At 43.6% G+C, this 15,734-nt stretch overlaps 1 long non-coding RNA gene across 2 annotated transcripts in view; it reads left to right on the top strand.

The window, feature by feature from the left end:
* The window catches only part of Gm35438, a 215,028-nt gene that overhangs the window by 190,462 nt on the left and 8,832 nt on the right, over nt 1–15,734 (top strand). For both annotated transcript variants that reach the window (XR_003952921.1, XR_877793.2), the window contains one exon: nt 10,756–10,999. This is a non-coding gene — a long non-coding RNA (predicted gene, 35438). The remainder of the gene's footprint in view (nt 1–10,755; nt 11,000–15,734) is intronic.

Genomic DNA, 15,734 nt, shown 5'->3' with positions numbered 1-15,734 from the left:
GGGAAGAAGGGGTCATTCTGGCTGAAAACTAAAGATGCAGCTTATCATGGTATGACAGGCATGATGGCAGGCATGTGAAGTGACCAGTTACACTGGATCCACAGTTAGGAGGTGAAGGGCAGACAAGAAGTGGTAGTGAGGTAAGCAGGGACCCACTCCTTCTATATATGAGTGCATATATGTTCACTCAGTCTCTCTCTCTATCCTCCCTGTCCCCCCCCCCCCATCAAAACTATAAAGGTCCAAAGTCTTTTCTGACACTCAGTGCAATCTTGTGATTGCATTTTACAGGGACTCCTGTAAAAAATTTTTTTAAATCATTAGAAGTTACACACTTCTAATATACAATGGCACAGAGTAAAGATTTCCATTCCAAAAAGAGGCAATGGAAACATACGAAAGAAAAATTAGAACAAAGCAAGACTTCAACTCAACCCTCCAGACCACAAGACTCTGCAGCTACTTATCCAGCATCTGGGACTCATGACTCTCATCTGGGCTCCAAAGGTCTTGGTTTGCCCTGCTCCCCCAGCTCTTCTACCCACAGCACACAAAGCTTATCTCTTGGGCCAGCTCCATTCCCACCTGCTGTTCACGTTGGAAGATGGTCTACTGTCCTGAAATCAGCACCACTGTAGAATCTCCACTGTACCTTAGACTTCATCTTCAGAACGTCACAAAAACATCTTTTCAGGGCCTGGCCTCAGTGATCTTTTGAAGCCTTGTCTCAAGACTCCATTGGTCCCTCACTGTTGCATCTCATATGCCTATAAAACCAGTATTCACCTTGGCTGCTGCAGCAAACTTCTACAACAAGCTTCAGATGGAGTCTGGCCCCTTTGGATCAAAGCTACAGTGATGTCAGTATGTCTAGGTGGATGACTATGGGAAAATATTTTCAGCGGGAAGTTTTATTTGATCAGGGAATTCTTTGGACAGCATTTTTAGCTCAGGCTACCTCTTTTCAAATGAAGTTGCATGTCCACCAATTGGAACCATTAGTGGGCAGGGCCTTACCACTGGGGCACGTGTCCTGTTGCCTCATCTTTTTGGTTGCTTTTTCTCCCTCATTATCTGAAACTTCACAGTCACTTACTGCTCTTCTCAACAAGTCGGCATTTGTCATATTTTTCTGCTGCATTTGTCACTCTCTCCCATAGCAGAACCTGGTTAAGAGCAGTGAACAGTATCATGACATGGCCTAAACCCTATCCTGTCTTGTGATTTACTCTGCCAACGAATTAGTACATTACTTTGGAATTCTGCCTCAAAGTCGGTAGAATGAAGCCAAGCTGCTCCTCCTCCCCCTCCCCCTCCTCTTCCCCCTCCTCCTCCTCCTCAAAAAATGTGTGTGTGTGGTGGGGGGTAGTCAAAGCACAATTTAATCCATTTGGGTTTTTTCCTTCCACATTTACATGCGTTCTGACGTCAAACTCTTACAGCGGGCTCTCATGACAGGCACTTTTCCTGCTGAGCCTTCCCTGTCTGCGTGTCTCTCAGCACTGTTGTCTTCTGACTCCCACTAGTGTGGCCCATTAAGCTTACAGCAGTCTAAGGCGTCTGTAGTCCACAGTTCCACATTCTTCCACATTCCTTCTGAAAACCCATCCTCAAGGCCTACAAGTCACACCATCAGGCTTATCATAGCAGAACACTTCATCCCAATTTTCTCTACCATTTGCTGTTCTCACTGCTGTGACTAAACCCCAGCCAAGAAGAGACTTCAGGGAGGAGGGGTTTATTTTGGCCTATGGTTTAAGATGCAGACCATCCTGACAGGGAAGGCGTCACAGTTGGGATAGGAGGTTGTTGGTCGGCAGGAAGCAGAGAACAGACAGGAAGTGGAGCTAGACTCACCTCCTGTGACCCACAGCCTCCAGTGAGGTTCCACCTCCTGCAGTTTCCACAACCTTCCAAACAGCGCCACCATCTGGGGAGCAAGCGCTCGAGCACGTGAGCTCTGGGGCACACTTTCACACGGAAACCACAGCAGATTTGCCGCGATGGAAAATAGAAAGGCAAAGTGTGTTAGGCTCTTGCTATTTAGCACAGAGAAGCAACAGACAAAATGTGCTTGTAGCAAAAACACTTGCATCTTAAAAGCAAGGCTGGATGGGAAGAGAAACAGATTGGGTTTATAAAAGTTACATTTGCATGGAGTTAAGTCCACAGCAAAAACTATACATTCTACAGAACTGTAAAGCAGCCAAAGGGTGTGGTCAGAACTGTTACCATAAGGCAGGAAAGGGAATAAGCAGGATGCACGAGGCAGAGTGGGAGGGGTCTCGGCTGGACCAAAAAAAAAAAAAAAAAGCTAATGAACACAGAGAGATGTGATAGTTCTGCCTCAGGACCTGGATTTAAAAAGTAAGAGTATGTTGATAGCAAAATACATGGAACTGAGGGAATTTTTAAAAAGTACTCAAAAAAAAAAAGAACTATTCAAATGTGAGCTTTCATGGTAACGAGGTTTTTATTTATTTATCCCCTCCCACCTCTTTGAAGTTTCACAGAGCGCTGGATGGAGGCTGCTTAAATCACTACTTGAAATCGGACAAAATGAATGTTAAAATGTTTAGACAAAGAAGCAGCCGCGCATGTATATGGAACTACAGCATCTAAGGCAAAAGCAGTGTGAAGCTAACATCTAAAAACCCCACAGCAGATGGGCCTGGAGACATGCCAGGGATGGGTTTCAGATTTGGCACAGAACTGGCCAAGCAGGCGACACACAGAAAGGAGATGCCCTCACATACAGGATCTGTGTTGTCGAAAGGAGGAACCACCCACAAACTTGAGAATCCTAAAAAGCAGGGCACGGTTCCCATTCTGAAGCCAGAGAAGTTTGTTCTCCGAGCTCCTTAAAGAGGGCAGCATGTGATGGACTACTGACCCAGAGAACTCATTTCCCCAGGAAGATCCATTCCAGGCTGTGTTGAGAAGCAGAATGTTAATTTACTCTAACGCAATTGAGGGCTCCTTGATTTCCACAGAACAACCAGGTTTCAGCTTGGTTGAAACCCCAGGACATATTCCTTGGTATCCATACCCCAGTAGCCTTCAGAAACATGTGCTCTGCCATTAGGTCATAAATCACAAGGGCGGGAGACTCCTGGTCATTACAGCTCTGGCTAATAAGAACAGGGGAAAAAGGGGTTCTTCACTCAGATTCTGAGAGAGACGTGGTCTATAGGCCCCTGAGGAGCAGGTGAGAGACTCCCCCCATCTCTTTCTGAAATAGTTTCAACTGCCATTAAATTTGTATCGACTGTAAGCCAAACCTAGTAAGCGTTGTAGAGTGCATAGAAATCCAATTTGCTGCTGCTGTCCAGGGACAGGACTCAATGTTTAGTGGCAGACATGTGCAAAAGGGGTTCACTCTGAGAAATGCTCTTCAGATGTACACTTGGAGGAAGAGACAGAGACAGACAGAAAGACAAATGACAGAGACCAATAGAGATAGAAGCAGAGAGACAGATACAGAGAGAAAAACCTGTGACATTCTGTTTTACTGGATACAGAATTTGGGGCCGATACAGTTCATCAAGCTATTTTGAAGCCTGGTATAAATAAACCTTGAGCATATCCAATTATACTTGATTTTGTATTCACCAAGCAACTCCTGCTTATTAATTCAATTTCCAAGAGTCTGAGAAAGGAAGTGGTAGATGTGCCAAAGCCGCTGTAATTATTCCCTCCCTGCAGCCAGGCCTCATGCAGTGTGACTTTGAGATTCTTCCCTGCAGTGCACACAGCCCAATTCCTTACCTCTCTCTCGACTGGCCTTGTGTTATGTCGTGGTCAGTAGACCAGTGTGCCAGAGTTGAACCTAGGTCTCAAGACCTAGGCGTGCACCTCTCCCATTCACTGAATCATATACAACCACCATGAAATGGACATGGGCCAACCTGTGCTACGATGAGAAAGAATGCCTATATAGCTCTGTTTGCTGGCAGGCTGACATAGGGCTATGGGATTTTTCAAAACACTCCTCCATTCCCAGTTTACCTGTGAGGAGAAGGATCTAGAAGAGAGGCATAGTAAGAATTCAACATACAGACATGGAAATGGTCGGAGGACAGTGAATGCTAATTACTCCCACTGGATCAAGCCTCCTGTGCTGGCTAGTTTGCACTGTCAACTCAACAAGCTAAAAATCACTCAGGAAGAGGGTCACACTTGAGGAAATATGTGGAGCAGATTGGCTTGCAGGGATATCTGTAGGGGATTTTTCTTAATTGTTAATTGATATGGAAAGATTAATTGATAAAGAAAGATTGTTAGTTGACATAGAACAATGCAACTCACTGTGGGTGATGACATCATTTCCTAGGCAGGGTACCCCTGAGTGGAGCAGAGAGAGCTAGATGAGAGAAAGCAAGCAAGCAAGCAGCATGCATGCATTAGTTCTCTCTGCGTGGGATGATGACTGTGCTATAACTAGCTGCTTAAGTTCCTGTCACTGGGCTGGAGAAATGGCTCCATGGTTAACAGCACTGTTTGGTCTTCCAGAGGACACAGGTTTGATTTCGGCATCCATATGGCACCTTGCAACTATCTGTAACTAAACTTCCAGAGACTACAACAGTCTTCTAGCCTCCTCAGGCTCTGGACACCCACATGGTGGACATGTAGGCAAAACACTCATACATATAAAATAAAACAACTCTTAACTAGGTGATGCATACCTTTGATCCCAGCAATCAGGAGTCAGAGACAGGTGGGTCTTTGAGTTTGAGGCCAGCCTGATCTATAGAGCAAGTTCCATGACAGTCTGGGTTATACAGATAAATCCTGTTTCAAAAAATAAAAGTTCCTGCCTCTACTTCCCTCAGTGGTAGACTATGACATGTAAATTGTAAGCTTAATAAACCTTTCCTCCCTTGTGTTGCTTTTGGTCAGGATGTTACACACACACACACAATCAAATATGCATTATGTTGTAATTGGCATTTTTTAAAAGAATGTATTAAATTCTTAGAATTTAGGTCACCCCTCTTCCATTCCCTGCCAGCTCGAGTGACAGTGGCAGAGGGTTGTTTTCTGTTAGAGTGTCTTTAATTCCCCAGACTTCCTCTGCACCTGCTGCGGTGGCAGCCATAACAGCTCCTCACAGAGCTGCGCCTCTCTGCTGGGCTGTAGCTCATCACCTCTCCTCTGGGAAATGACAGGGAGTTGTGTACCGAGTACCTGTCAAGAGAGAAGCTGGGAAAGCCAACTTTTAATTGGGTTCTGTAGTGGTTTCCATGGCCAGACCTGACCCCCTGGCATTTTCCTTTTCCTGGAGTCCTGTTGTCAGTTTTATTGTGAGGAGTTTGGTAGGGCCTGGGTGCGTTTCCCTCTGAGCCCCTGCTTTCTGTTCGGATGTGCTGAGCCTCATAATTGCCACCGCCGCTGATCTTTTGATCGCTGGAATGGAGGCCCATGGGACTCACTAATGACACGTAGGGAGATTCTACAGGTGGGATGCTGCCTAGGAGATACCATGGTGAAAACATGCTCATCTGTGTCCATCAAGGCATGAAAGATTTCTTTCCATTAAAAACCGATGAAGGAGCGAGGCTATCCTTCTTAGGCTCCACATACAACACACTGAGGAGTTCGGGTTCAGGTTAGAAAATGTCTAGGAACTTCGGGGATATTTTGTGAAATTAAAATTGCATTCATGCTCATTCTCCTGTTAAGAAATTAAAGAGTTAGGTCATTATGGTGGGGTGATTCCTGGGATAGAAACGTGGAGCCTGGATTTGAGGCTCACTTGGGGAACGTCCTGGCTCTGTGTGCTAGCTGTGTGCCCCCAGGCAAGATACATGCATAGCTTTTCCGAGACTCTATGGAGTGAGTTTGGTGTTAAATTTGTCATGAGGATTAAGTAATTTAAATGTGTATAATATCTAGCATGGGGCTGAGAGCATATATGCACTGGATAAATGTGAGCTCAATTTCCCACTCTCTTCTCACCATTTCTACTTGATTTTTATTGCTGTTGTTTGTTTGTTTTCCTGCTCTCTCTCTCTCTCTCTCTCTCTCTCCTACTCTCCCACTCTCCCCCTTCTCTCTTTCTCTGTTGTGTGCGTGCATGTGTGCACACACAGATGTACACACATTCACACACACACACACACCTACTCTGTAAAGTGGTGGATGGGTTTTTGGAGAACAAGATGGCCTATGTATATCAATCTTTAAATATATATAATTTTTTGACCTAATAATCTCACATAACTAAAACTCTGATCCAGATTCTCAAAATTTACAAAGCTATAGTCATAGCAAGACTGACTGTTGCTTTAAGAAATAATCTTTTTGATCTTTTCTTTTTTGCCTTATTTCCTTAAAGAAATATATCGTCATTGCCCTTTAAATTATGCCACCTGCAGTTCTTTTATTAATGCTTCTGTATACTCAGTAAGTTCTCATTACTATCCCAAATCATTAAAAAAACAGATTGATTTTAATTCCCCCATGGGCACACAATGAATCACTTCTTCTACAAAGTTTGTCTAATACAATTACTTTCTTTACCCAGGGAACCATTTTTTTTAAGCAAAGCTTCACTCTGGACCATAGCCCATCTTCAGTGTTGAAGTATTTCATGATACTAGATATGATGGTCCTGTGTAACACTGGCAACGAGATGCTCAAAGCAAGTACACTCTGTGTGTACACAGTCATGGGCGTGGTGGAGGCAGAGGGAAGGAAAGTCATTATCAGGCGGTCAGCTGCCCATGCCAGTGCAGGGTCCTCCATGTTGTTCTATTACTATCATTCCGTGAGGAAGCATTTTAAGATGGAGGTTTCTGAGTAAGAAGCTGACGCCCAAGATTACAAATTTCTTGCTTATAGACCTAGAATGGCAGAGGCAGTTCTTTTTCTGTTCCTAGCAGCCTCAAAGGCAGAGGTCCATGCCTTTGAAATCATTTTGAATGCTATCAAAAGTAGCATTGCCTGATAGACCTCTGGACAGGAGCAAAGCTAGAGATGCCCCATAACTGCTTAAAGGGTTCATTATCGAGATGTACTCTATTCTTAAAAGAGTCCACCCTATCAAAGGTCAGTAGAGCAGAGAGAGTAGAAATAGACAATTACAAATTGCAAAAACATTTAACCTGTCATTTAAGACTGGGGTGAGCGTTCAGCTGGTAAAGTGCTTGATGACTTGAGTGTGAGTCCCCAGCAGCCATGTAAAAGAGCCAGGTGTTGGCTCACATGTATCTCCGGCACTGGAGAGGCAGAGGTGGGCAGATCCCAGAGCTCACTGACCAGACAACCGACCATACTCCATGAACACAGCCCAACAAGAGACCCAATCTCAAAGACAGAACAAACAGAAATGCAAGATGCATAGCATATGAGGAGAGACAGCCCACACATGTGCGTGTGTGCACAGATGCGTGCGCGTGCACGCACATGCGTATAACAGAATAAAGTCATTGTGAAAAGGCTGTGTGTTATACATTCCATTCTAAAGTATTCTAGAAAAAGGAAACCAGTATAGACTGTAGAAAGGTTGCTGGTTTCAGGGCCTCAGGAGGCTGCAAAGAGGGGATCAGTGAAGCCTGGGCAATTATTTAACATAGTGAACTTTTTCTATATTATATAAAATATTAATATATAACATCTTGTTATATATTGTATTATTGTATTCTGTATTATATATTCCTTGATTATATAATATTGTGTATTTTCAAGGCCTACCGAAACTCAGTAAGATGAAGTATAAACTTTATTGTATACTAACGAAATGAATCATGCATGAGACTGGATGAGTCTTGGGTTGAATGTGGAATTGTGACAAATCTCTTTAGTTTACTCTCACTAAAAGGTATGCAGACAAAAGGAGGCTAGACTAAATAACCATGGAAATAATTGACATCTCTAAGGCAAAAAACAAGAGAAATGTAAATATACGGAAGCACCGTGCTGGAGTTGATAACATTTCTCATGATGGCTCACATTAAGAATGTTTTACAGTTATATATGCATGCTAGACTTGAACATCTAGAGGCACAAACAGTGAAAGGAGCCATGTGTCTCATGGTTGCCATGAATATTACAGTTGAGTAAAGGAAGAATTCTGGAATCACCTGTGTGGTACTGGATTAGAGTTGAGGGTTTCAATGTAGATTTTGTGCACTGTATATAGACACAGGTTGTTACATATGGAAGTGACTATATATAACACAGAAATATGTAAGTGTGTCAGTATACACACAGATATTTGTGTGACTCATCAGCTGGGATTCCTTATATAACACTACCCTAAGAGTATCAGCCAAGACTACTATCTTGATTTCCAATGTTATTCTTTAGTAACAGGAACATATTTTGGGTAAATGACTGGTTCTAGGACTAAGGTGAGAAACAGAAAAGATAAGACTAGAGTGAAAAAAATACTCATAAACACAGGCATGTGTGCACACAGATGGGGATATGCCAAATTAGCCAAAATTAACCAAATTACCTTCCAGTGGCCCAGTGTAGCACATTTGAATAACAAAAGAAATAAATCCAAAGGAATACATATATGACTATGTATAATAAATATATAATATTATATATTACACACATTATACATAGTAAACATGTGTATATAATAAATACAGATTTGACTATGCCAAAAGGAGTAAGTTATTAAATAAATAATTTCCTTTGTCCAAGAATTCCAACTAATATGTATAGATACTCTAGTCTCATGAATTAGAGCATAATTCCCTATTGCTCAACAGTACGTCAAGCACAGTCCTTTCCTTCCAAAGAGTATACTTTGGAAAAGGAGTACCAAAGTACATATACTGGAAGCTAAATCATTAGGAAGACATCGACAGACTCCATGTGAGAACATTTTTAAAAAAAGCATCTTACTAGTACTCCTCAAAAAAAGTTAAGATCATCAAAAACAAGAGAAACATCAAGAACTGTTACTATCAAGAGGAGCCCAAGGAGACACGATGCTGCTCATGTTGTAGGATGGCCTAGAGGAGACCCTAGAAAAGAAAGATGGGGATGTTGGGTAAAACCTGAGAAAGGAGTGTGGAGTGTAGTTAATGATACTGTATCAACAATAATGCATCCTTGGGCTAAAGATCCAGATCAATGGTAGAATGCTTGGCTAGTATTTGACAGACCCTAGGTTCAATCCATGAGAGGCAGAAAAGAAGGGAAGAGAAAGAGGAGGAGGAGGAGGAGGAGAAGGAGGAGAAAAAGAAAAGAAACACTGTACTGGCTAGTTTTGTGTCAACTTGACACAGCTGGAGTTATCACAGAGAAAGGAGCTGCAGTTGAGGAAATGCCTCCATGAGATCCAGCTGTAAGGCAGTTTCTCAATTAGTGATCAAGGAGGAAAGGCCCCTTGTGGGTGGGACTATCTCTGGGCTGGTAGTCTTGGGTTCTATAAGAGAGCAGGCTGAGCAAGCCAGGGGAAGCAAGCCAATAAGAAACACACTCCAATGGCCTCTGCATCAGCTCCTGCTTCCTGACCTGCTTGAGTTCCAGTCCTGACTTCCTTGGTGATCAACAGCAGTATGGAAGTGTAAGCCGAATAAACCCTTTCCTCCCCAACTGGCTTCTTGGTCATGATGTTTGTGTAGGAATAGAAACCCTGACTAAGACAAACACTAACTTAATAATAAGGGTACTAATGTAACATATGAATAATAACAGAAATTGTCTGTTGTATATGGAAACTCTGTACCATTTTCATATTATACACAGACTTAGTGTTACTCTCAGAAGAAATGTTCATTTGAAATATGCAGATACCTCATTGTCATCCCCAAGAGTCTGATTTAGTTAGTCTAGATTACAGCCTATTCAGGACCTTTGAAATGCTCTTAAGGTGAGTCAAAGCAGTAACCTGCAATTTACCCCTCTGTGGGAGGGTAGGTGTCTACAAAAAGGTCTCTCTTCCCCCACTCCCCAACCCTTTAATTATAAGGATCCTGGCCTGGTAGAATAGTTTAATGATTTTGGGTGTTTGGATGCAGCAGTTTGGTTTTTTAAAATTATTTTATTTATTTACATCTGAAATATTACCCCTCCCAGAGTCCTTCACCCTGTTCCCTCTTCTCTTCACCTCTGAGAGGTGTGCTCCCCCAACTCTTGCATCTCCCTTCCTTGGGGCATCAAGTTTCTACAGGATTACAGGTTTAGGCACATCCTCTCCTGTTGAGGCCAGACAAGGCAGTCCTCTGCTGCATATGTGCTAGGGGCCTCAGACCAGCCCATGTATGAGTTTTGGTTGGTGGCTTAGTCTCTGGGACCTCCCAAGGGCCCAGGTTAGTTGACACTGTTGGACAGATGCAAATACTTACTTACTTACTGGACTGAGGTCAGGGCCCCCTATGGGTCCCTGAAGAGTTAGGTGAAGGATTGAAGGAGTGGAAGGGGATGATGCAGCAGTTCTTTAAGCTCAGGACCAGTGAGATGGACCTTGGAGGGTGCTTTTACCTGTTAAATTAAAAATCGTCCAGAAGCTCAATTTAGCACTCCGAATTCAGGGATGTAGACAATGAAGTGCAGAGTGTGTGAAATCTGCTATGGGTCGGATCTGCATGTGGTAGGAATGTCTTGGATCTTACTCTGTGTGTTAAAGGTGAGACACCCCTAGGCATAGAAAGGTTGGCCTCAATTAGAGAGAGAATTATTCTTTGGGATTTTGGTGGTGAAAAAGTGTTAAAACATATGACCTGTGGCAAATACCACTTTCAGGCTCAGGAGTCACAGAACTGAAGCCATCATATTTGTCTCTCGCAGGGGTGCAGGGCAGCTGGGATCTAGGGCTCCAGGCATGTCGCACACATTGTTCTGGAGATGATGGACCTTATTAAGCAGAGAGGGAGCGATTGTAGCAGGCTGACACAAGCTGGATGAAGAGAGAAGGCCGAGAGGTGAAAGAATACCACAGCCCCTCACTGACAATTTGGAAGTGTGGAGATGACATTTCAGACTCCGAGCTGAAAATCCTCAAAGGCCTGGAGATCAACTCACCCACATCAGGGTATGAAAAAGGCATTTTCCTATCATTTTCCTCCCTCAAATAATCAGTTGTGGGAATTCTTGCATTTTCTAAAAATATTTAACTTGCTAGAAAGCATTTTCTGATCATATCTTATACATAGCTATGCCCTGAGGAGGAATGTCTAAAAATTAAAAAGTAAGCATGGCTTTTATCCATTTATCCAATCCACTATTTAATTATGTCTCATGTACCGCTAGGTACTAGAGATATAATAAATAAATAATAATAATTGATTATTATTATTATTATTATTATTGTAATACAAAAGCAATTTCTAGCCATCTAAGAGTTTGCTATCTGATTCAGGTATTCCCAATGTCAAGATATTGGAGGTCTGCAAGGAGTTAAAGGGATCTGCAATCCTATAGGTGGAACAACAATATGAACTAACCAGTACCCCCCGGAGCTCGTGTCTCTTGCTGTATATGTATCAGAAGATGGCCTAATCGGCCATTAGTAGAAAGAGAGGCCCATTGGTCTTGCAAACTTTATATGCCTAAGTACAGGGGAGCTCCAGGGCCAAGAAGTGGGAGGGGGTGGGGAGAAGAATGGGGGGGGGATGGGGGACTTTTGGGATAGCATTGGAAATGTAAATGAAGAAAATACCTAATTAAAAAAAAGTAAAAAAATAAAAAGATATTCGAGGTCTGGAAGATGGTATAGTAGTGTTGTAGTTGGGGTATGAAGTATCTACCCAAAAAACTCACGTATTGAGGGAAGGGTCCCCTTGGTGGATCTAAGCAGTAAGAGATGATGGCATCACAAGGACTCTGATGTCACCAGTGTCCTAGCAGAGGCTCTGAAGCAATGCTCATTATTGTGGTAACTCAACTTTGTTGTTGGTTAGTAAGGCATGACCATGTTCAGCACTTGGGACCATCTCTTTACTGACATGGAATTTGGGGAGTGATTTACAGAACGGCTTTTGGTTTTAACTTATCAGAAGATTGAAGATTTTCAGAAAACTGTTAACAATATAAAAATTAAGTAGCTAAACCCTGTAAGGCATTGCTGATCTAAGTGTGTATTATTAAATAATTGTTCCATTAAGGCATGTCAGTGGGGAATTAAGATGTGACCCAAATTTTGTAAGTCTTTTTAGTAACTCAGTGTAATGCGGAGCTAACACTCAGTGGACCCCAGATGCAGGCATGTGACATGGAGGAAGGGGAAGGGGGTGATGCGCCCTTGGGGAGCTCTTACCAAGTGTACAAGTCACATCTTGTAGGTGTATGCTGGTGGGTGGAGTAGCTCCCTCTCCTCTCCCTCTCCCTCTCCCTCTCCATCTCCCTCTCCCTTACCCCTCTCTCTTTCATGTGTGTGTGTCTCCCTTACCCCTCTCTCTTCCATGTGTGTGTATGTGTGTGTGTGTGTGTGTGTGTGCATTTTCTTCTATGAATTGTGCATCACTATGACCAAAACAGAGAGTACCTAACAGGAACAGATTAAAAGAGACTAGATTTATGCCACGCTTGGTTCCAGCCTTTATGTTACTCATGGTTCCAGAAGGTTGGGTCCTGACTGCTTAGCACCACACACTTGGGCAGAACATCTTATTATCCAGAGTATGTGGCTAAGGATAGGGATGGCTTCATGCTGACTAGAAAGTAGAGATTGAAACCAGAAATGGCTGGGAACAGGATACCCCTAAGGACTCATCCCAGGTGACCTCATTTCTGTAGTTAGGGCACAAGTCTCAAAGTAAAAGGAACCTCCCACAACAGTGCCACTACTGGGAGTGGGGTGGGGAGATGGAGAGGCTGGGGTAGAAGGAGACCTGAGTGTTCAAAATGGGAGCTAGGAGGAGGGTGAGCATTTCATATTCAAACCACAGCATTTGCAATCTAAAATCATTTATTTTAAAGCTATGGAAAGGGCAGTTAGTGTGTCTCTTGCTGATGTCAGAAAGGATATGTGACCTTTAAAAGGCACCACCCTCTAGACATTTCGATTGAGTGCAGCTCTACTGGAGCCTAGGAACCCTGTTCTCTAGAAACCCTATTCTCTCTGTGTCCTTCTTTGTGGTCCACTCACCTTTGCATCCATCTTCCCCCTGAGTCGAGTACGAGCATCATCAGTTGAGTTTTGAGCAGTGACTTTAAGCCAGTTTCTTTTTCCCCTCAACAGTGAGTATCGGTCTTAATGTTTTAAGCTGCCTATTGCAGTCTGTTCTTGGAGACCTGAAGTGATAACATTATACACTCCTGATCACACGTTGTAACGTGTTCATGGAGGAAGCATTGGCAGCTGATGGAGTAGGTGCCGGGGTTTTCATTCAAGCTGAGGGGTGCCCCACTTCCTCAGGAAAGTGAGCTGTGAGAAATCAGGCAGAGTGTGAGCTGACCTCTGAAGGGATCTCGTCAGTCAAGCATTTGGATACATACTTTAGCTAAGAACCTAGAGTTTTCGAAGAGCTTTGTCTGCCTCTGTTACTACTAGAAGGTGGTTATTAGCCATTGATGAGCCCGCTAGTCCAGGAGAGTGATGTTGACTTCCACCCATGGAGGGAATATTGAACTCTTCTTCTCATGCTTGTTTTTATTCACAGGGAAGAGGCATAAGCTTTCAGTTTCTTGTCTTCACATATCAACTTGGGCCAGATGCTACTGCGTGGTCCTCTATGACGATTCTATTTTAAAGTGTCCACCACAGGCTCATGTGTGTACATGATACTGACTTGGGGCCAGCTGGGGAAGGGGGTGGGGGTTGTGGCTTCTGTAGAGTAGAAGCCAAGGCTGGTAGAGGTGAGTTCCTAGGGATAACCTTTGAGGGTTATACCCCAGCCTTGCTCCCAGCTGAAGGTGGTCTCTTTTCTATAATGATGATGTAATCTGCCACTGTAAGGTCCTGCCATTGCAGGCTGGGCTGCTCCAATCATCTTGCCCTCCCCACCGCAATGAGGTGCACCTGCTAAACTGTGAGCCAAGAGAAATCTTTCCTCCCGTAAAGTGTTTCTGTTGGGTGTTTGATCGTAGCAATGGGAGAAGTAAGTAACAGGAATACCTGCCAGAGACGTTTCCTGTGGTCAGCAGACCTATTTCCCTGGGGGGAGACATGACCACCTGGCTTGCAGTTGGGGAAATGAAATAAGCAAAACAATATAGTGACATCAGATCTATGGCTGTTAATTTTTCCTTGTAGGAGGCAAAGGGAGACCAATACACTAGATACTCCCTTGAGATTTCAGGCCATATCCCTTCCTGATCATATGCCAAGCTGCATGAAGTCTTGGGTGATCAATGGTAGAAGGTTGCCTGGAGATCCAGTGACTTTGCTTTTGGGAGTCATTGCCCACGCTGGGCTGAGACTCTTGCATGGTACAGACAGTTTTGAGTTTCCTACGCTCTTTAGGTACCCCCTCTATGTTTCTGTAAGTATCTACAATAAATCCATTGGTTCAGCATGCTTGGTTAAGATGGAATCTTTTCTTTGGTATGACAATGTTCTTTCTGGGGTGAATAGAATTTTTTTTAAAGATCTTCCCATAAAATATCATGTAACAGTCCCTCGCTTAGCTTCCACAATGTCCCAGCACATTCCTACTGTGGGTATGCTGGTTTTAGAGTAGGCTGGGTGGGTTTCTACTGTGACAATAAACCCAGAAACTCTTGGCTGGGTCCTTGGGGATAACTGGAACCTTATAGTCATCATTTACTCAGAATTAACTGAGCCTGAGACTCTGCACATCCTGGTGCCATTACAGCAGGTTGGCTTTCCTGTAGCTAGTAGGCTAGTTGGCCAATCACAGCTAATGGGAGCCTTTTCTCCTGGTAGGAGCAAGTCTGAAACCTGCTCATGTTTCCACTTTCCTTCAAATGAACCTCACCAACCTCTTGGATCAATAACTACTCTGACTGACTCTCTTAGCATAGTATTGTAGTTTTACAATTTAGACTCCTAGATCCCTGGCTTGGCTGAAACCCCAAGGTTGGGACATCTCCAGAGTATCTGAGGACCAGTGTGTGTGTGTGTGTGTGTGTGTGTGTGTGTGCCCTTGATATATTGGCAGTTAACAGGCCATGAAAAGTTTCCCATATTCAGGGGCCACAGTAGGCAATGACATGTTGTATGCCACACTTCAGTACTTGCCCTCTTCTCCAGAGACTCCACTTTATATGGAAGTTCCAGGCAACTACTGCATCAATGCAACCAAGCAGGCCACATGTCAGCACCAACTGCTCCTCTTACAGAGAAGACACAGGGTCCTGCTGCTGCTGTAGCTCCACCCCGGCACCCACTTAACACTGAGGATTTTGCATTGTATGTTCATAGTGGGTCTTATTCTTGGCTGGTCCACGTTTGTTTTCCTTTCCTTTCCTCCCTTCAAATTGCTTTAGAGAAGCCTTACTGCATTTTGTTTTGCTCACCCCTGATTTTAGATCTTCCTGTTAGAAACTCAGCTTTCCCTGCGGGGTGTAATACTGATCACTTGAGTTTTTAAAGGGCTAGGTGTGAGATCCAAAGTCTTGGAAACTATCTGAGTATGAACGCTGTGGGGTAGCATAATATGCAATCACTATGCCACCACCCATGGACATCTCTAACCCCAGTCTCCCCCTTCTTCCAGGGCACCAGAGCTTGTGGGTTATGTTGGAAGAAAGAGATAAAGGGTAGATAGGAAATGAGTAGGTCAGGTTTTGTCCCTGAAAGACCTTCATATTTCTCTTTTCAGTCTTCCTGTGTCTGAGCTGTCAAGGGTGTGGAGTGCCCTTAG

The sequence above is a fragment of the Mus musculus genome, chromosome 19, assembly GCF_000001635.26.
Source record: "Mus musculus strain C57BL/6J chromosome 19, GRCm38.p6 C57BL/6J".
Taxonomy (NCBI): Eukaryota; Metazoa; Chordata; class Mammalia; order Rodentia; family Muridae; genus Mus; species Mus musculus.
This window is presented reverse-complemented; position numbering and strand designations above follow the sequence as displayed.